The sequence below is a fragment of the Corapipo altera genome, unplaced genomic scaffold (assembly GCF_003945725.1).
Source record: "Corapipo altera isolate COAL_440 unplaced genomic scaffold, ASM394572v1 24b, whole genome shotgun sequence".
In the NCBI taxonomy this organism is placed as follows: Eukaryota; Metazoa; Chordata; class Aves; order Passeriformes; family Pipridae; genus Corapipo; species Corapipo altera.
In genome coordinates this window covers 6115547-6138773 of record NW_020884888.1, presented here as the reverse complement: position 1 = coordinate 6138773, position 23227 = coordinate 6115547, and the positions used below count along the sequence as shown (strand labels likewise).

At 37.5% G+C, this 23227-nt stretch overlaps 1 protein-coding gene across 17 annotated transcripts in view; it reads left to right on the top strand.

Moving 5' to 3' along the window:
* Nucleotides 1-23227, top strand: part of LOC113947352 (poly(rC)-binding protein 3-like) — a 462347-nt gene that overhangs the window by 264560 nt on the left and 174560 nt on the right. For all 17 annotated transcript variants that reach the window (XM_027643823.1, XM_027643822.1, XM_027643818.1 and 14 more), the window contains one exon: nucleotides 20382-20478. The gene's annotated coding sequence lies outside the window, so the exon portion shown is untranslated. The remainder of the gene's footprint in view (nucleotides 1-20381; nucleotides 20479-23227) is intronic.

The window sequence follows — 23227 nt, the reverse complement described above, 5'->3', positions numbered from 1 at the left end:
GGGGTTTGTATACCATTCGTAAATTTAAGATAAAAATAATTAGTCTATCAAGATTAGCTGTGTGCTAACCATGCCCAACGTCCTGTTCATCATGAAATTTCTCCTGTTTAAATTAAATACCTTGCAATGTTTGGGTTTTAATAAGAAGTGTAAATGTCCTCAACAGATTAGGTTTTAGTCCTGTGTGTTGGTACGGTAGGTTTGTACCCACTTCTACTGTCAGTAACAGGTAGATGGGCCTTTCTAGTAGCAGAGCATTAACACCATTCAGTGCTTCTGACCCCAAAAAGGAAAAAACAACAGAAGTCAATTAAATTCATTCTTAGCATTGTGTCAGATCACTAACATTTCATATTTAAATAGATATTGAAGATCATTCAATATATAAAGCCTTAATGGATTCAGTTAGGCAAGCTCCAGGTCTTCACCATGCTTGTACAAAGAAGTTGTCTCACTCTCACAGTTTTATTGAAATAAAACACGACCTGCAGTGGAGCTGACAGCTGAACAGTTAGGTAACAAATCAGACTGTGATGGTAGGGCACACAGAATGAATATTGCTAGGCAGCTTGTCAAAGGTAGAGTGAAAAACAAGACTCGATGAATAGCGGAGCTTGGTGTATGTAGTTCAAGGATGCCGAAGCAGCATGAGGGACCCTGGCCGACAGTACCTACAAAAAGGCTTGCCATAGTACATTAATTTTCCTATGTCATGTGAGTGTGAGGCTTTCATTAACAAAAAACATTCCAGAAGTTGAATTATGGATATTCAAAAGGAGAGGTATTTAATTAATATCTGCAACAGTGACAAGCAGTGACTAAAAGGAGAGTTGAACCAAGACCATGAGCTTTTTCTCCCACCATGTGAGTTAATGGGCTAATGACAGCCTGTCTGAATGACATTTGTGTATGGAGTTGTAATCAGAAGGATGATTTTAACCAAAAGTCTTTTGCTGTGATCAGTTAATGCTGATCAAATGAGATCTCAGCACCGATTTGGATCAAGCGATAGGTGATCCCTTTGAGTGATTCTAGCACGTAATTCTGGCTTCCCAGGGAATGCACTTCTCTGCAGCCTTGCCCGGCAAATGTAATTGGCAGGGTAGTAGTGGTGTCTTCCAGTTTTGCTTTCTCATCTTGATACATGCCTCCAGCAGGTCCTCTGGAATAACATTTTGGGCACTCAGAGTCTGGGAAATAATAAATATTTTTAAGAATATAGAGATTTTTAATTTTATTACCAGGGACATGCACAACTATTTTCCAGATCAAAATGCTTCTCATACAGAACTGCAACTCTTCACAACAATAGTAAATGCTGCCACTGAAAATAAGAGCAGATACAGGTTAGAATAAAGCTATCAGCACTGTGGAGTACTATTTGGGGTTTTTCTTTTTTAATTAAGGTTATTGGAAAGCTACATAATTGTTACTTGCACATGTAAGGAAGAAGATCAATGTGTGCTATAGAGGAGTTCAAGAAAATAATCTATCTTAAGAAGCTATAAAGATAGACTAATTTAAAGAAAAAATGAACAGCAGTGGAGAACAGTAGTGAAGCAATTATAAGAGTCACTGCAGAAGACTGTAAGAGATGTATGCTACTGGCCTTGGTTTCTCTAAGTTTTAGCATTTGCAGTGGCTCTGAGATAATTAAAATGCAAATGTACAGTTCTGCCTGGCGAGAGAATGGCAAGCACCAGTCTCTGCTTTGGGTTAGTAATCCAGGGCACACACCCAGCAGATCTACAGCGCCACCTTCATCACAGCCCACCCTGTGGTCCTGTGGACAAGATGCCATCGAGTCTCTTAGGCTTCAAATCAGATAAGCCAGCTTTGCCTTGTTTTGCAACCAAGTCATGTACTCTGTCACCTCTGTTTTCATGTTTTCCAGTGCCCTTGGAAATTGGCAAACACACTGAAAATGTCTAAACCCCTCTGTTCCTTAGAATAATTATTTTAATATCGACACCTTAGGAAGAAAAAAAAACAGTCTCCAAGGTGGTTTTGCCTCCCTCCATCTGGGCTGTTCTGTTAGTAGAGGAAGGAGATGTTTTAATATTTTAACAGCAGAATATCTTAAAAGTAGATCAATAGATAGAAACCTTGATTGACCATTGCCCCTTTAGCTAGTACATTGTTGCCTTAGTAGCACGTTCTTAATAAAAATCATTGTATCAAAAAGAATCTAGTTGAATAGGTTGCAGCTATTAAGATGTTGTCTTGTACATATGCATGTATATCTGTTTATCTATCCTCTAAACTAAGTGTTTTATAATAATTATTTATTTGGTTCTAAGTTGCTGTAATGTAAAATTAATTCTAAGATTTCACTGAATATTTCTGAATACACTTCAACAATTCAGAGATGGTTCAATAGTATTTTATTGTAAAACTAATCAGAAAAAATGTATTTCTATTCCATGTGTTCAATTTAATTCCCTCAGACACATAAAATAATAAACATGAGTAACTTCTACCCCTTCAACAGGATCCACTCACAAGAAGAAAATATCGCATTTGTATTGGTCTTTTTAGGAGCAGGTGTAACAATAAAAAATGGGATTTGTTGTAGGTTTTAGGTGAAATTTGATTCAAACATATAGCATACTGTAAATAAACACAGAATGTCATGCATCTGTCTGACTGCAGAGACTGTTAAATGAAATCTTCCTCATTTGTGGGGAGACTTTCAGAAAAATTTAGTTTGAATGCTGAAATGAGTTGAAAGTAGGGAACAATGTGCTCAAAGCCTGTAGAGGTTGATACTTAGTGAAATGTAGGTCAGTCAGATTGCACCATACAATCTCAACTACTGCGTTCTGTCATCTGCCTGTAACAAGAAGAACCAGCATAGGTAGCAGTTATACTAGAGAAACGTATTTTTCTCCTAAGGAGAAAGGAGTGATTGCTAGGAATGTAGCCATGTTGAATTGGAGTCTGATGTCGATGCTGAGCTCTGAAAAACAAGGAATAGTGAGTCAACACAGGTCAGTGAAGGAATAGACAGAATAGCACAGATTTACCTTTTTTCCCCCAAAGTATCCTGTGCTAGAAAACTTTTTTTCTTTGACTTAGAGGAAAATAAATAAGGATCAGGAAGTAAAAAACTAAACTCACAAAACCCAGCAAAAACAACATGATCTTCCCCCAACATAATCTCTGCTTCTGAATGTTCAGGCTCTCAAGTGCCAATAGAAAACTGGGCTCTGACATCATGAGGCTGCACCAATACACGCACACATCATCTTCCTTCTCTCAGAGGTTCAATGGTAATTTTCCTCAATAAAGTGTGTGGGCACCACCATAGAAAATGCAGCAGCTAATAGGTGCTATTTTATATCACACTATCTTATGTGTAATGTTTCCCATCAGCAAAAGCATTTAAGTCATAAATTAGAATGGCCGTTAAAATATTTCTGAAGTTATATCAGAACAAATTAATTTGTGATTGCAGTTGCTGAATATGTTGTTATTTTTTTCTTTTTTGAATGCTATCATTTTTCCTGAGACCTGACAGGTACACATGTTAAACCTTAATACACAGTTTATGACTCTTTAGGGATTTTTTTTTTTTCTTTAGTGAGTGGGAGGTTGTATGTGCACTTGCTAACAAAAGTCACTTCTTAAGAGCCTCTCAGAGTTTTTGGAGTTTCAAAAATTCTCTTGATTTTTTCATGTAGCTTTCTACAAGTCAAATATATCTTTTGGCCATAATTATTCAAGAAGAATTCAGCAGCTGAATCTGTGTTTAAAAAGGTAACCTGCTTGCTGTATTCCTCCAAAGAGTGTAGGAAAGGCTGCTGCTTATCTCTGGGAAGGAATTTAAATGCTTTTCACCTGTGTTCACATGATTCTAGAGAAGTCTGAAGGAAAGAGATACTGGACATAATCAAATAAGTGGTGCAGGTGAAAGGGGATGTGTTGTCGGAGATGGTGCTAAACCTTCTTACAGTAAACTGATGGTAAGGAAGAGCTCAAGAGGGACTGACTTGTAAGGGGAGAGAGCTTATGTAGTGTGATACTATTTCTAAGACTCAGGTTGTGCAGTCAGAGCTTTCAGAGCCATAGGCTTTCTCAGGCATAAAGCACAGTAAGTCTATGGCTCCACAGGCACTTCACAGAACTTCTCTGGATCTTCACCTTCACTGGGTGTCCCATACCGAGGCCAATATTCCTCTGTCTTCAGTAATGAGAACAACTACTATGTCATTGGCAAACAGGCTGAGTTGAATAAAGGGTATGTTTAGAGGTATGATTTCATCTTCAGTTTTGCTATAGCCTTCCTGGGAACAGGGAACAAAGTACCTGTCTGTCACCTTCTCTGCTGACAAATTTTTCTCCCCTCAGCAACTTTGTTTCCCCTGCCCTGTCCCCTTTGGGAAAGGAGCTAAGGGAGTCAGCTTTGGCCCACATCTCTTTGCTGGTACAGTGTACCCCCCTTGTTGACTGCTCACATGAGCTGGAGGCAAGAGGACAGACAGGCTCCTGATGTCAGACTCAGGGCTGTACTGTAAGAGATTTCTTAGAGCTCCCTCTGTGTAGTCAGGCTGCAGGAGTCACTGCTATTGCTACCAAATGTCTAAGTGTTGCACAAGAGGCATGATATTTGGCAGCTCTCTCCATTTAAATAGAAGGGGGGGTTCCTGCTGCAAGTAGACCCAAGTAAAGGCAAGCACATCTTGATGGTACTGATTCATATCACAGGAAATTCTTCGACTTGTCCTTGAAATGGACACTTCTTCAGGAGAAAATTATGGAATCTAGTCTGTGTGTTACCTCTAGGGACTGAAACAAGTTATTCATTCATTACACATTTATGAGATTGGTTATTCATCTGCTAATGTGTCTAGGAGTAAAAATGCCTATTTACTTAGATGATGTCTTGAGGTATTAAAGCTCCTATAACAGTATATTTCAGTCACAGTGGACTTAATGGTCTTGTAAGTTCTACTAGTAACAGAAATATCTGTTTTAACTCCTGCTTTCCTTTTGCATATCATGGAATTCATTGGGGATGGAACTGAATGGAGATTTTCACTGCTTGTAAAGGTAAAGGCACTCAAATGATCAAAAAGCCCATGTTTGTTGCAGATTACTTGGTAACATTTCTAATGGACTACTCCACCGTTCTGCATTTATCTACTTCAGACACTTCAGGAATAATTTAATCAAATAAACATAGTTTTTTCCTTCACTTGCTACATTATGTTAGAGTCATAGATCTAAAAGGAACACCAGAAGTCAGTTCCCTTGTCTTGTTGCAAGTTCATCTTTAATAGAAGTTTAAAAACTTTAGGGAACGTTTCAGGCAGTGATAGAAAATCTGTCACCAGAGTTCTGGACGCTCTGTCCAAGACCTCCAGGATCTTTCTTTCAGAGACAGTTTTTCCTTGTTTCTAACCTGAATCTTCCTTGTTGTGGCCTATGTTCATTATTTCCTGTCCAGCCTGTTGTAAACATGAAGAACATTTTTCTTCAGTTTTATGCCCTCAGCTGAGTCTTCCTGTATTAGGAGAAGCAGAACTGAATCCTGTTGAATGCTGTTCTTCTGTTATGTATCTCCAGACAGAATTTGCCTTTCTTATAGCAGAGTGAAACTCATATAGTGACCCTCTATGAATCTTATACCCTTTTTTCCATAATATTGTTGTGCAGTACTCCTATAAGTACTCAGAAGTAGTTTTCCATCCTGATATTCCATAGACAGTCAGAGAGATTGATTGATACAGAAAAAAATTTGTGAGGATCTTATCTTGGGGAAATAAATGCAGGGGGAATCAAATCTCCTCAGCAGAATGATTGGTGTCTGTCTGGTGGTGACAGGAGTCTCCATTGCAAGGGCACTTGCAGCAGCATTTTTAGCTGTATGGACTGAGGCCCTTGAACCTCTGCTCTGCCCACTTCTAATCCAGTCACCACCCAGCACTTGTGTAATTTATCACTCTTTATATATCTATATATATCTTAACTACATACAAAATTTCTCTTAATTAACTGTACATAAAAGACTGTCCTACATGATCACTTCTGTAGGAACAATTAGTATTAATTACTTACAAATGTTTTACCTATGTAAAGCTCTGCTGCAGGAACCACCAAGAGCATTCTTTGGGACACTCCACCCAGGGTGTTAACACAACCATGTATACAAATTGGACTAGACACAGCATGACCTGGAAAGATAGAGTAATTTCCAGAAGTGTAAATTCTCACCAGGAGGCCTCCTGTAATATCAGTCAAACACTGGACTGTGAATGATCATGCCATCATCTTGTTGCGGGCTGGTCCTTGGTCTCAAACCAGTCCCTTTGTCTCATCTATTCAGGTGACTGGCTGGGGAATTCCTGGATTAAGTAAGGATTGAGTGAAGTGCACTGGGTGTGCACTATCAAGCTTCAACCTTGATACCCACTTACACCCCAACTATTTGTATGAAACAAACTTGATTTTCCTAACCATAACTCATTTAGAACTCTCACCACAACATACTTTTGCAGTTGAACTTTTCTGCCCAAGAATAATGTATCTCGCAATTTTTCCATACTGAGTGACACTTTTTTTTCCAAATAATTTATCCAACTTACTGACATTGTTTTAGATTGCTATCTTGTTTTTCAACATCTTTGCAGTCTTTCATAGTTTGTAATCTGTGAACTTGACAAGCACACTTTCTTTTGCTGTCTACATCACTAGTGAACATGTTGGGCAATACTGGATGCATGACCCCTGGATAACCCTGCTTATTCCATCCTTTGATTTTACAGTGCTTCATTGACCAATCTGATAAATTCAGTCATGTTTCTATCTATTGTATGAACATTTCATTCAGACCTAGTGTTCCTCATGTTACTTGTAAGAATATTATATGAGACAGTGTAAAAATCTAAGCAGCTAACGTTTCTCTTCTAAAAAGCCTGTCATCATGTTGTAGAAGGAAATTAGTTTGGTTTGACAATATTCTTGGCAAACCCAAGCCGTCTTCTAATCATTGCTTAACCCACATCCATTGTCTTTACAGTTTTCTGAACTAATTAGTAGAAGTTCACAATTTTCTCATCTTTTAACAATCTTTTATTTTTTTTCTCATTTTATTGCCATAAATGTGTAAAGATACCACCAAATAAGTCCTGACCTGAATTTTAGGCATACACAGAGTAAAATGTTGGTCAGCAGCATTAGGTGTGTACTGCCTAAGTAAAAGATGAAAAAGCAGACAAGGGAGATACAAGGTGACAGTGAAACCCATGTAAAGTTAATGGTCTAGTATTGCACTGACTTCACCAGTAGAAGATGGAAATGTTGTTCTTCATTTCCACAGTGGACTGCAGCAAAGGACATCATGTTTGACTGCCTTCTTAAAGGAAAAGTGTGGAAATGGAGAAGGGAATATTCAGAAAGTACTTGTATAGATCACTTTGATCCAGGCAGACATTCTGTCACTGTGGAGACAGCAGCAGTCTTCAGGAATAATCTGCCACTGGCTTAGGAAGATGGATAAATGACTCCTATGGTCTTTTCCATATCCTTTTCTGTATTCTCTATTTATAGGCATTATGGAAAATAAGAATTTTGAGATGGAATTTGTAGGATAATTGGGTAGCTTCAAGTCTTTGTGTGAAGCTCATCTTAAGTATGAAGCAGAGGGCTGGAAGAAGCAAGTGTGGCTGCATATTCAACAAGTAGTTAGATAAGAGGATTTCCATTCCTTTAAGCATTTCATTGTCTGCTCCATTCAAACTTTAGATTAATGTAGGTGCTTTTTCTCCAAATAAATTGTTTTAAGAGATCATTGTGACTAATAAAATGTGAAGCCTTTAAAATATTTTTCTTTGAAAAATTAAGATTTATTAGTTAGTGTGTTTTGTGGTTGAGGAGATGCCATCTGAAATTTTTTTTAAAATGCTTCTTTTTAAATGGATACCTATTACTTCATCATTTCTAACTCTGTGGGTGTATTACATAAATTAATTTCTTTCTGTCTGAGCAGAGGTATGAGTACAGTTTATTTTCCTTTGATATGCCTTTGCAGAAGTTATAATTCCCTCCCTTGCTCCCCCATGCAACCCCTTACACTTTCTCTGGGCAGAAAGGGAGAGTAGGAGGTTCTGTGGTGCAGTAGCATCTTCTCTTAACAGCTGAACCAAAAAGGGTCATCTGGATGCAAGCCTTGATGCTCTTGAATTTGAATCTTTTCTTGAGCAAATAAACACTGTAGCCAGAGTGAGAGTTTTGCGTCCAGAAGGGTTCCCAGTTATAAAAAGTTTTCTTCTTATATTTATCTTGCAGTTCTGATGCTCCAGGAGCTGAGGTACACTTAAGAATATCACAGACTCAACACATTATTACTTGACCTGTAATCACTCTTCAGGCTCTGGGCATCTCTCACTGGCACTGGCATCAAACAGGTAGGAGTGGGATGGATTGCACTTCCCCTCCCCTAGAAACTTTAGTTTCAAGCCCTCTTTGCCAGCTTGCTGCTGGTTTTCATTTTTTTAATTTAATTTTTAACATAACAACCTTTGGTTTTAAAGCCACCTTCAGCTGATGAACAGATGTCAAAGTTCCAGAGAGTAGAGCATTGCTGTGTTTCTCTTCCAAGAAAATACGGACCTCAGAAAATTTATATGACACAAGCCACAGAGTATGTAGTGCTGAGGATACAGGTTTTAATCCCTGATCTGCCATAGTTTTTAACATACGTATTCAGCTTTGACTTGACCTTGGTGAGCAAGCCACATACCTTGAAGTACCTGGTAGAATCTAAGCTGTGCAGAAATAGCTCACTGGTTGGCTGAACCTTGATTACTTTTTTATTTAATAAATTTATTTTTTTTAGGGTCTGGAAGCATGGAAACATTGATATGACTATATGATGAAAATAAAACATGGCTTAGGTATGGATTCAATACCTTAGAAATAAGGTACAGCAGAGAAAAGGTTATATATTTCAAATGTTCTGTGGAAAGAAGAGTGAATTCTGATTTTCTGGTCCAGTTTATTTTCCTGAATATTTGCTGTGATAGCTGGAGATTTATTGACTGAATCTGCATCATTCAAAGAAGCAAATTAGTGCTTTGCTGTCAGATTCTGTAATAAAGTTCCATGCTGTGATTTGGTCTGTTTCAGCAAGAAAACATCTTTTTTTACTGTCTTATCTTATTTGTTTTACTCCTGATGCACAGAAGTAGTCTTCCCACCCTGTTTACAGCACTGCTTCAACATGTTCATTGCTCAAGTGATAGAAAAAGATCAATGCTAAGGGATGTGCTTGCTTCATTTGTGCTGTAGACAAACTGCAAGTTTATATAAAAGACTTTATCTTGATTTCTGTTAAGTGGATTTGATCAATAGTTGAAATCTTTGGAAATGTCAGTTAGTGACTAGTGGTTGTGTGGGCAAGGGGTGAACTATGGCTCTGTGGACATGCAGGTCCTGATTCTGCACTGAGCTAGGCTGGTGTGGCACCACATCATTATGGGCTTCGGTGGGGAATCCTCAGTAGAAAAATGTACTCCTCAGTGAAGTGGTAAGCCTAGCATTTATATCTACTTTGAAATAAATGGAGTTTTGTTGGTATCAAATCACTATATTAAGCAACTAAAGCAATCTTTGTGAATAATATTGAAAGGCACTGTGCTTTTATTTGCCAGCAGCAGTGCTTATTTTCAAATCTAGCTTGATATAGATGCCCTTCTGATCATTCTGTCTTGATATTGTGAATCTAGCAAAACTAGACAGATTAAACTCTTACTGTAATCAATATATATCTTGATTCAATTATCAGTGCCATTAATATTAATTTCTCTTTGTATTATGTTGACTTGCTCAGGTTCTCTAAGTGGACAGCTTGTAAAATGCTAGCAACCCCTCATGGTTATTTTCTCAATTTGTTTTCTAAAATATACAAAACACCAAAGCTTAGCAATGAGGGAGCACAACACTGGATGCTTTTTGACCTGTGCTACACCACTAGCAGGCGAAAAAGCAGTGTAGCTCTGAGATTGGTCTTAAAGTTATTTCTCCCAATTGAGGATGTGACCTAGCGTGTTCAGGTATATTTTGACCATGCAGCTCAAAATCTCTTTTATTTAACTGCCCACTTTTCCACTTTTGAGTCTCTCACTTTAGTGCATCACTTCATACTCTCTGCTCCACTGTAAATTCTGAATTAAGTATGGGAGGAGTAGCTGGTCAGTACCCAAAATAATTTATGTGTAAGGCTATATGTGTGCAGTTGCACAAATAAATGAAATAAGCTTGCTCAACAGGGGACATGTGAGTCACCAAAAAAACCCAAGGCTCTGTGCTAAAACAAAACCTAAATATGCCTTGCCCATTGTATTCCAAAGCCAGTTTTTCCAGGTTCTCTGGATAGCTGAGAATAATTGAACTCACAGTGCCTTTCTGGTTTCTGTTTATCTTAAAAGACCAGAGAGAAATTACCTTTATTATTGAAACGTCAAGAACACCTTAAAATAGGCCAAGACATTGCACATGAAAATCTGCATCTATTTTCAGATGACTAACAATGTTATTTCATATCTGATTACTGAAAAACTGAAGCTCTTTGTTTATATTCATGCTCCATAGAAATGAATTCTTCTGTGTAGTTAAAATTAGATGTTTTTATCTCTTTCAAATGGTATCTTTCTGTTTGTTCCCTAGTTTCCTACTCAATGATATGTCAGTCACATAAAAATTTTTAGGACGTATTTGCAATTTGTATTCTTTTAAGGGATGATCTTCCATGTGAGCATGAAGTCATGCAAATAAAAAGGATGGTAAATACTTTAACAAAACTTATAATTTTATTCAAATGAATATATTTTAATAATTTTTGCAATATTTGCTCAAATATAGTACAGTGTTCTACATGCAGATGCATATACAGGTACATGATCATTATCCCTGACCTTCAGATTTCTCTTTTAATACTGCCATTAAACACCAATTTGTTACTAAAGCATACTTTGCAATTAAAAATTTATTGCCTAAAAAGAAAAGGCAGCTTCCTGCCTAGCTCTTAATTAATCTTTATTTAAGACACTTAAATATTTATAGTGACTTACTTACTTCTCTTTTCATTAAAAATACTGTATTGATTCAAAGAACCTTTATGTTTCTGAAGAATTTTCACTTTTACTGCAATGGGCACTCATAAAAAAAATTCAACATCTCAATCCATAGACTGTGATGTTATTTCAGCTTTAGGTACAAAGATGTGAGGTTTAATGGTGGCGGATTGGTGCAGAAAGGGTCAGATTTCCCTTAGGCCTCATTGTCTCTCACTGAAAAGCTGAACAAAGTGCAAGTAAATTATTGCTGTTCCTGCTAGACATAAGCAAGGTGTCACTGACTTCAGTTCATGTAAACTGCACAGATAAGGGAACAAAGAATTATTGGATCTACAGGCTTAACCTTCTGCCTGCATCAGCATATGTTATGCCAGAGTAGCACACTGCTCTCCTGAAGGACAGCAGCAGTAAGTGGCAGCAGGTTTATGCCAAACCACAGCACGGTGTTTCCTGGTTCTTGCAGTTTATGCAAGCCACAGTCCAGTCTCTGAACAGAGGGTTGGATTATGCTTCAACCCCTGACCCACCAACTGCCTGTACTGCAAACCACTCGACTCAAATCCCAAGACAGTTTTTTAGAGCTTCTCGAATCTGCTGAACCCCTGCTTATCTTGCAGATTTTCCCAGGGGTGCCTGGACTTGAAATCATCAACTGAGGCCTTTTCAGTATGCAACCTTCAATTCCCCCAACTATTCAATGTTTTTGGTAATGATGCAACTGATAGAATAGACTGTGCTTCCTTATTTTACAGACAAACTTACTTTGGAGCTGGATGGGAGGAGCTGGTCAGCAGTAATTACACAGTACACTGTTTCTGACCTTCTTTCCTTCTGTAGAGCCATTTTTCACTCTATCACATTTTCTTTTTTTGTCGTTTGTTTTGTTTTTGTTGTTTGTTTGGGGTTTTTGTTTGGTTTTTTTGTTGTTTTCTCTTTAGAGGAGAAAGGAAAGCATAATTTCTAAGAGGAATCCTATTTTCATTGACTAAAACAAAACAAACTGCTTTGCTTTTGAAAAGGAGGATAGAGGTGGGAAGGGTGTAGTTTAGGCTCATAGTCAGGGACTTACATACCAAGTGGAATTCTGCATCACATATTCTGCGGGAGGTCACAGTGATCAAAGAGGACCCACTGAATTTTGCATAATAAAGTCTTAATCTGTAAGCAATGGAAAAAATCGTGGGTTTTGTTTAGCCAAAGGAAGGGTAAGGTGCATTTGTGCATGCAAGTTAAATTACAGAAACATCACTGTGCTTCGGCATGGTCAAACTGCCTTCAACAATAGGATCACCACAGTGTTCTGGGAAACATAGCAGGTAAAATTGCTAAGCAGTTATGAGAAAACTGAAATCCGAGTTGCAGCACAAGCAAATGACCTGCTGCTATAAACTGTACCCTTACAGATTTGCTTACTGATTGCAACATGATATTTATTGTGTGTATAAGCTGTAGCTTGCTCAAAATTATTTGTTTCCATCTATATCTTGCTGGAAAGTGATGGGAGATCACTCTTTGAGTGAGGTAGATTTCTGCCAATCATTCTCATATGTAGAATGAAGAAACTGAATAAGAATTATTTTTGTAGTTTTCAGCCGAGTTATTTAACTAGAACCATAGTTGAAAGGGTGGGATTTTTCACACTGCTTAACTGGAAATACTTAATGTAACCAGAGATTGACATTGATGCTTGAATGGATGAAATATCATTTAAAGTAATGCAGTGCTGAGTAAGGATAGCATAACAGTATAACTGGCAATGTGGAATATGCACATCAGGGATGTCAGCTGACCATATTAAGTGAAATCTTACTCAATCATGTGAATGATTTCAAGCATGTCCCTGAATAAGATTCTTTTCTAATGTAAGACCATTGATTTAATGTATAAATGAAATAGGACTGTGTTCAGAGATTCTTTTAATAAGATGTGCATCCATTTATTCTAGTCCTGGAATAAAAAGAGTGGATGAAATTGATACTATGTTAACAATTTTTTTCTTCCTAGCATACTTCTATTTCCTGTACAATGTGTTCTCTGTGCAAGCTGTTATGTTTGTGTTATGATTAACCTGTTTCTTTTTGCTGGAGAGTGGTACTTTAAGGGGTGTCATTTCTGTGATGCTAGAAACAACTTCCAGCAATTCACAATGAGACTTTTCTTCTCAGTTGCCTTCTGATAGCATCACCATTTCATTAACCTTAGCTAATTCCAGAGGTAGAACAGTTTATCATATAATGCAACACCATAAAGGTTGAGTAAGCCTCATCTATTGTACATGGGACATCTGCCCTTACCTCTTAGACATGTATGATCTATGTAAGTCTGCCTGTAGTGAGGGTACTTGCATAGCACCTAGAAAAGCTGACATAAATTTTATTTCTAGTTCTACCCCTTTTGTTGCAAGACCTGAGGCAGGTGACTCAGCCTCCTTGTATTTGTCTAATACTGCACCTCAAATAGGAAAGGATTTTGATACCTACCGTGGAGAAGAATGATAATTCTGGAAGTGTTTAATATTCCTACTGAGCAATGTGCCACAGTAAGCATACTAGTATTTTCTAGGTTGAGATGGTGTATGAACCAAATACAGTCTCTCAGAGATGCCCTGTTCTTAACCATTGCTGATCAGTGTCTATTGCATAGAGAAGAGGTTATCTCCTACAGAGTGTGTCTCTGAAACAACCCTTGTTCTTTGCTATCTGCACATTTTTCCCTAGCTGCCAGTCCAAGCTTGTCAAACAAGGACACCATGCTGACCACCACACTCTTTTTTGTCCATCCTCCCAAAAGCAATGCTTACTCAACTGTGCAACATTCCTCACATGTATCTTTGCATTGTGGATGTTCTTATGAAACTAAGCTGAGGCAATTAGAAAAGTTTAAGCATGAGTATCGCTTCCTGACACATCAGGATAATCTTCAATAAAATACCCGCTTGCTCCTGGATGAGGGAGCACAGTGTCTGCTGCCTAGGATTACCTATGTGCTTACTGATTGGAGTATTGCTCAAAATACAAGGACAGAACATCACAAGCAGGCAGGAGATTTCTCTAGCACAGCAGCCATGAAAAATCTCAGTGCATTATGGACAGTTGGGACCAACTGAACAGTCAGTATCGAATTAAGGAGACAGCTGGGGGGACTTGAAATCTTTTCCTCTCTTGTCATAGATACCGTGATATTGCCTGTCTCTCTAAATGAAATAACAATAGGGAAGCCCCAGGGCAGATTGTCTGCTTCCCCTCTCTTGGGGAGTCTGCCTTTTTTCCTCTCAGAATATTAGAGGTGGTTGATCCATTTTAATGTAATGTCAAAGGCCTTTGGGACTTAAAAAATGTTGTGTGTGTGGTATTGGAAGGGCAAAGAAAAAGCATTGACCCTACTAGATGTGATCTTTTCAGATGGCATGTAGGCTTTAAGGAAAATCAGGAAAAAGGAATGTTCTTGGGTTGACCAAGCTTAAAGCAAATGAAATCATTCCAGGTGGTTGTCCAACCTTACAGCAAATATAATTATTCTAATTGATTGCCCCCATAGCTCTTTTACTGAGTACTCCTTGAGGAATACGGGAACCTTTCCATTGTAGATTGCATGAAGGTCACAATAAACTTGTTTTCTTATAAACTGATTCACTACTACTGTAACATTTGACAAAAATGTTAGTAAGATCCGAACAGCTATTTGGTTTGATGATATTTCAATTCATTTCATGAAGAATGGAGAAATACTTACAAGCATGAGGAGGCACTTTGCCTTGCTGAATGTTTTGTACTCGTATGCAAACAACAAATCCAGGTCCAAACTAGCATGGTAGCTATTTCTTTTTGTTATTCCTTCATTTCTTAACCACCTGTATCTTGTTGAAAGTTGTTCTCATCTGTTCAGTAAGTAGAAACATTACTGTTGCTATGAGGTGGCCATTCATGAACGATATAATTCTTCCTGCACCATAAGGCACATAAGGCTGAAGTGGAAACAATTATTTACAATGCATAACCAATAGCAAACAGCTGACAAACCACCCACACGCTAAAAGTACTTTGTCCAAATAATTCAATGCATAATTAACAAATGCGTCTGAAGGTAACTGCCCATTAACAATTTCCAAGTGGAAAATAGGGATGGATAATGCATTTGCATTTGCAGGGTTGCATCCTTATGCTCCCAGAGAACAGAATCATTCTTTGTTTATAAAAGGATTGCTCAGAGCAGTTCAGTTAAAGTTAACTGAAGGTATGGAACTGTTGTATATAACTGAGGTGCAACAAACCCAGTATGGACACTTCCACTGAAAGCAAAGTAGCATAAATATGTTGCCTGTTCCAAGGATCTGGTGGGTTGACCTTGGCCAGTGGCTAGGCACTCACCCAGCTGCTCTCTCGATCCCTCTCCTCAGAAGGATGAAAAAAGCTCATGAGTCAAAATAAAGAAAAGTAGATCATTTGCCAATTACTGTCACAGGCAAAACAAACTCAACTTGGGGAAAAGTAGTTTAATTTTCTGTCAATTAAAATAGATTCAAGCAGCGAGAAACAAGAAGACAACATTAAAACAACACTTGCCCCCATCCTTTCCCAGGCTCAACCTCAGTCTTTCACACCTAAGTCCTCTGCCCTCTATAGCAGTAGTAAGGGTTGATGAGAGTTATGGTCATTACAAAGCAGTTTTGCTCTACTTCTGCTTCCCTCTTGCTCTTCTCTTCTGCTTTTTTAACATCCCACAATAAAAAAAACCCAACAAACCAAACCCAAACAAAACAGTTTTTTACTGGGGAATCTGTCATCTAGTCAGGGACTTGAATACCTTGCCTTAGACCAACACAACTCTGCTAGCTGAAATATCAGCGTAAATGCAATGATGTCCTGGGGCTCAAAGCATTTTGCTCCTGTGCCACTGGAAGATGTTCTTCTGAGTGTGCAGTTAACCTGAGCAGCAACCTTTACAGAGTGGCCAGGCATTGGAGTAAGTACATGCCTGCATAAGAGTGTCTTTTGGCTTGGACAAAATAATGATTTCATGTTAATTGAGGTAAACTGTTGAAGAAACTTTTGCAGACACACTTACCTGTACGTAAAACTCATTTGTTTCCCATCAATTGTGAATGGTTACCATTTCTCAGTATGGAGTACGAATTTCAAGAGTAGTCACTATTCCAATGTGGATAGTCAGAAGTAGCTTTCTTCTGCAATATCTCTTCAGTCTAGTTTCCCTTTTTTGGTCAAGGCTCTTAGGAATCACTCCAGCTAGTGTGCAAGAAAATTTTTGAGGGTAGAAAATTCTGAGTTTTTGGTATTTTCTGGTACCCCTCTGCAACTTCACATTCTAGGGTAATTAGAATAAATGAAGGGTTTTATTTCTGGAGACCTTACAAGACCATCCATAGTTTTAGAAATTAAAAAAAAAATAATGGTAGTTATAATAATACTCCATACAGACCTGCTATAATCTTTTGGTGTTTTGGTATCTTGCATAAATGAGTAACTAAAAATGGCTATATTAGGTCAAACAATTCGTCTACCTAAGCCAGTATGCTGCATAAAACAGTGGCCAAAATACCAAGCCAGTTTAGGCTAGCATGACACATTCAGCTTTCAGGATATTTAACATTTTAGGACAAACATTTTTCACCCTGAACAGACATTGAGTAACCATTGTGAAAGTATCGGAAGAAAATCCTCCTCAGGCCCAAATCCTGGTTCACTTTCCAGCAACTTGGGATACAGAAGCTATGCCCCATCCCTCCTCTCACACGCTGGTTTTCAATGAAAAATAACATGGGTAGGTAGCAGGAGGGAATAGTGATAGCAACCAAGGTAAGTGATCTGGGCAACCAAGACTCTGGGCACACATGCCTCACAACTGAGTTGCCACCTGCACAAGCAGAGATCTAGCCAGCCAAGGTCAATCAGAGCATTTCCTTCTCGGTGTTCTAAAAGCAATTCCTGAACACGGCCTTTTATCTGACAAAAAGCATCGGCCCTCCCATAGTGGAACTGGCAAGCCCTTTACTTGTAGTATGACAGTTGGCAGGGCAAAGTCTTTAATGAATCTGCATCAGATGAACAGAAGATGGATACAGAGCTAAGCAACCTTGCTTATTCAGTAACATAATGGTATTTTATCACCACAATAAGTGAAAAGTGACAATTTCACATGTCCTGTGTCTATGTATTTGGCTCGAAAAATCTGTCTCTATTCCTCCCATCATGAGACAGATGAAACAGTTAAGAGGAAGATCATTAATTACAAAAGAAAGACTGTATACTTCTTTTCTGAGGGAAGAAAAGTCAGTATCATTACTTATTTCCATAAAATGACAGTTTCGTGTATCAATCCCTTTAGTCTTCAGTAGCAGTTGGATGCCAGACCTGAGGATCCTCAGAAAACCCTAGTCTAAACCCTGCATACCTGAGTAGGTTGAACAATTTGAACTTAAAATGGTATGTTAGCCCTTCTATAGAGGGCTGTGTGTTTATACAAATCTTAAATCACATATTTGCACTAACACTCTCTAACATCTGCATGTAGAAAGAAATTACTAAGAACTCAATAACAAGGACACTGCAACAGCTGTATTTAAATCAGACCAAAGGACAACCTCCCACAGTATCATCCTAGAGCAGTCCATAATGCTTCTTAACCTGAAGGTTTATACTGTGTACTTTTGTGTAAAATACAGATTAGTACTGGTCAATGTTTCTTTTACCACCACAGTGAACTGTTTTTTGAAGCCTATACATGTATGTGGTATCCACCACATCCTGTGGCCATGAGTTCCATCCTTTAATTATGATCTTTGTGGAAAGCATCCTTTCTTGGGTTTCATATTTTAAATTTGCTAACTGCTCATTTTATTGTGACTGCTTCCTGTGGTATGAAACACAGTGAAAAACGTTCTTTATTCCCTTCCTTAGCTCTGTTCATGATTTTCCTGAGGCTCTGTCACAGTTCTTTCCCTCATTTGTCCCTCTTCCATATGAAAATCCTAAAGCCTTTCTTTTTCCTTTCCTAGTACAGAACCCATTACATACCTTTGATCATCCTGTCACCCTTTTCTTTATCCTTCTATTGCTATCCTGTCATTTTTGAGATGACTGGAACCATATTCAATATTTAAAATGTTAGGTGGGTAATGGATTTTTATGGCAGTGTTATCATGTTCCTTCTGCTGTTTTCTATTCTATTCCTAATATTTCCTAATATACCATTTTAATTTTTGACAGTTGATGAGGATTTAGGTGACATTTTCGTAAGGCTATTTCCAAGTTCTCTTTCCCAACTAACAGTTAATTTCGCTGTGTGTTTACAAATTTCCCACTGTACAAATATGGGACCTTAGTTATTTAACCTTGAAAATACAGCTAAATTACAAGAGTTTTTAGGCTGTAAACAGGAGATTGTTGAGAGAATTTAATAGTTGCTCAGTGCTACTAGCAATTTTTATTTTTCTAGGTTTTATTATACCAGAAGTTTCTCACAAGTATGTGAGGCAGTGTGAATGTTTGCCATGGATCTCATATTTTCAGTCAGTTGTTGATTATTTTAACAGAATATGAATTCTAACAAGAAACTCATTCAGGAAAGAATTCATTCAATGAGATTTAGAGGGAGTGTTGCTAATTTTGCCACTTATTTTGTAAGGCATATCCTGATCAAAACCAATGGAATCCAAACAAATGCATAACCCTTTGCAGTACTAATGTGATGGAGATTTCATCCCATAGCCTGCAATATCAGGTAGAGATGCACAGCACTTCAATCTTTTTCATAGTTGAAATGTAAGATTAGTATCACAATAGCTAAAATGGAGTTCTGGAGTTTAATGTAATCTGGAATTAAATAAATCACTTCAAGACTGTTAAAACAACTGTGAAAGAACTTTAAATAATTGTTTCTAAAATAAGTGTTGGCAGAATAAATATATTACTGCAAGCTGATCAGTTTCATCTTTAAACACTTACTATGTTATATTTCATTGATCACTGTCAAAAATTCCTTAACAGGCCAAAGAGACCTCAGTATCATATCACAAGTAGAGCTCTTTTTCAAATTATGTTTTCAGCACTCTCCTTTCATCGAGTATGAGTCATTTGACTTGATCCTTGTTAATGTAAGCTCTTGTTTTCAAATTTGTGACTGCATTACAGAAGCTAGAGGTCTATGAATTTTTCCTGTTAATGTAGTTTTCTCTGAGAAACAGTTCTGTTCCTTACTAATTCTGTTTATTCCTATATGTTATAGACAGAGTTTTATTTGTATGGATTTGTTTTCCATTCCAGTCTCAGTCCTGGGTATCTTGGAAAGATCTGCGATGGAAACATTATTTTATAGCTGTGGTGGGCTGACCTTGGCCAGCAGCCAGGCACTCACCCATCTAGTCTCTCACTTCCTCTTCTCAGCAGAACACGGGGAGAAAATATGATAGAAAATCTTATGGATTGAAATAAAGACAAGGAAATAACTCACTGATTAACATCTTGAGTAAGAAAATCCAGACTCAGTTTGGGGGAAATTAATTTAATTTTTGCCAATTAAAAATAAATTAGGAAAGTGAGAAACAAAGACAACACTAAAACCACTTTTCCTCTAACCCTTCTTTTTCCCTCTAACCCTTCTTTTTCCCAGGCTCAACTCCACTCTTTAATTTCTAACTCCTCTACCTCTTCCCTCCTCAATCTGCACAGATTGAAGCACTGGTCAGCTCCCAGTCTTTCATTTTGCTTCGGAAAGCTGAGATGATTCCTTGATTCAAACTGCCCTGTCTTTTAAGGACAACTGGAAATTACAAAGCTAGACTTCAATGCAGAATAGCATTGTGAGTACAAAGGGACATCTGCATCTACTAGATTATGAATCAGGAGGCCAAATAGATGAACTAGTCCAGAAGATAGACAAGGAACACTAGTCAATTGTTTGAAAGACATTTAGGGACATGATTTTATCTGCTTGCTTTGGAAAGTCATTTACTCCCATATATTGGTTTATTAAAACAGAACGGAGCAAGAAGACCTCTTTCATTTTCTCTCTCAGCTGGAAGAGCTTGGGAATGTAGGTATGCAAGGGGATAAATTAAATAATTATTCTTCTCATTGTTCTAATTCCCTGTGCGCTGCAGGAAGTTTGATCTGAGCAGTTCAACTTCTGGAAGCTCATAAAGTCACTACAGATTCAGTGCTGAAATCAAAACATATTCTATGAATTAATAACCTCATAATATGGAAAAATAATCTATTTTGGACAGGTTTTATTTTAGCATTTCATACAAGATGAAATTACTAAATCCTTGATTTTTCTTCTTTTCAGAACATATTCAACACTCTTAGATATCTTGAGACCTCAGAGTGACTACAAAAACTGACCAACGACAGCATTTTTTAAAATATCACTGGTCTTCTGACAAGTAAGTTTTTCATTCTCAGTTTTGTTTTCTCCCTGGTATTCCTGACTTGTATTTTATCCTTGAATTTATTATACAGACTACCATATTCATTTTCTGGACCAAGTAAATATGATTGCAAATTGTACAGTATGGAACTGCCCTTAAACTTTCCCAGTTAGAATGAAACCTATCAGTATTACAGATATAATTCAGATAAAGCACTGACTCATCTAATTATTTCAACTTGTAATGTCAATGGGACTATAGTCATATTTCTGGATGTTTTGGGGATTTGCCTGCTAAAAACCTCTTTTCTGCAGGAAAAAAATAAATTTATTTAACGATCTGGAAGTCCTTACTGGACTTAGGGAAAGGAAGATGGAAGAATTTGGAAACTGCTGCAGATAACAGTGTCTGAGGATAGCCTCTACAGTTAGAGGAAAGAGTACTAGAAGGACTGGTAGGATAGGGAAAAGTGGAGAGGAAAAAAACCTTGTATTGGAAGCGGGGGAAAGAGGATCCTTACTAAGAAGAACAGAAAAGAAAGCTCCTTTCTGTTCAAGATCTGTTTAAGGACAGTTTCAGAACTTACTAAAAACTTACTAAACTGTTCATAAAGTTTAACTTTTATAAGAAACTACATTTTAAAACACAAAACTATTTCTAAACAATGGAGTCCACTCATCCTAACTTCTTAAGTGAGGGATCTTATATATCCAGAGACTGCTCCTCCAAAATAGCAATGAAGATTCTCATATCACTACTACACCGCATCTTTTTTTGCAGTTTCATACAGCTACATTAAATATTATGTTATTTGCTTCTTGTTGGAATGTATTCCTCTTCTACGAAGCTAACAGATTTTATGAAATGCATTGCCTGGTTACAGGTTGATTCAGCTTTGGTAATCATATTTGATTACCCTCTGGATGATAGGTATTGAAATTTTAGGACATTGTCTTTTTTTGCCACTGCATATTTCTGAGATAAAGAAGAAGATAATATTTCATAACCCTGTATATCATACTTAAGCAGGTCTAGCTACTAGTAGTCTCCAAAACAAAAGACTTCTGATGTACTATTTGTTATAAAAGTAGAAAAAAGCGATGTAAAAAATATGCACTATTTAATAACTGCTCACAGGAATAAAAATATTGAGCACCTGAAATTTCACATTCTATGGAAGGAATTGTAAAATTTTTCTCTGTTTCTGTTATTTTTACCAGTGCAAAAACAGTTTCCTTCTTTCCTGTTGCTTGCTTGGTTGCTTTTCAGGTGTTTTTTGCTATAAGCCCATAGTCAAAGTTTTGAGTCTTATTTGGGTTCTGAAAGGATCACAGGGTCATGATTTCGATTTCTCTCTCCTCAGAAAGCAGATATACTGAATATATCACTTGTTACTAAGTGATCTACCTGTCTGCCCTTCTGTGTGGTTCACTTTCCTATCGGGACCATAACATGTCAGAGATATGCATAACAATACAACCTTCTATATCTACCTAATTGACCATTCACTTGGATTTTACTAGGAGGACAGACAGGCTAGAGCCGAGAGCTTCAATTCTTCTTGGATTTGTCTCTAAGACACAGTTTCGAAGCTTTGTCCTGTTTACCATGAAAAGCAGACCGTAAGGAAGTTGAGACTGTTTGACACAATGAATTCAAGCCTAATAATTGAATTACTGAATCTCTGTGGTGTTAAGCATGTCAGGACTCTGCATGAAACTGATTTATGAGTTCATCAACCCAGGAAATAAATAATAAATAAGTCAATCTGAGTGGAGAAAAGGGAGGGTTTCACTTTGAGATGGATGAAGTGGGAGAGGGGACACATTTCAAAGAAAAGGATCCCTTTCTATTTAGACAGATTAACTCATTTTCATTAGCAACGTTGTGTTTTGAGGAAGATGCTACAAAACAGAAAAGAGAAGGATAGGCAGATGTACAGCATATGTAGAAGTAGTGATGGTCAAATCTTTTATTTTGTATTATAGCATTGTAATAGTCAGAGGGTCAATCTCCTCTTCTACTAAGTAATATTGGAACACAAATCCCTCACCTCTGACCACAGTACCTTTCAGGTACCTTAGCTCTACAGTATTCCCAGCAAAGTATTTATTAGAGTTTACTTCCATCTATTCAATATTATAACATTGACCCTACACAATATCAATGGAGACATGTTAAATGAGCACATCACAGAAAACACCAGGCAAGAGAAGTCGTAACTGAGGGAGAGTTTTTGCAGAAGGTTTTAATGACATTCACAATTAGATGTTTTCAGTATTTTTCAGACAACCTGGAAGCTGACAGAATATCATTGTCAATAAAATTTGCAAAGAATACTAACAGTCTAGACCACTTGCTCTATCAAACAACTTGGGTTGCTTGGTAACCTCAGTCCATATATGTATAACAACATACTGAGTTAAGGCTGAAGAATATTTGTTTCATTGAGAGTAAGAGGAACTGTATTCTAGGGGGTCCTAATCTTTGAGGGAAATATTTCAGGAAACACGGCAGGTAAGCAACTTGAGCAAGAAAATTAGTAACATAGAATGAGGGTTGTTGCTTTGGTTGTGAGTCTGATGTTGGTGAGTCTGATGCTAGTAGGCTGTGTTTTGATGCCCTGCTTTAGGAAAGCGTGTTGAAAATAAAAAAAAACACAAAAGGTCAGAAGAAATCATCACTCTGTCTTTCTTTTGTGCGTTTACTTTGTAATTAGCTTTCTGGAAAAGGGTTTGTTCCTCTCGGTTGATATCATTCAAGT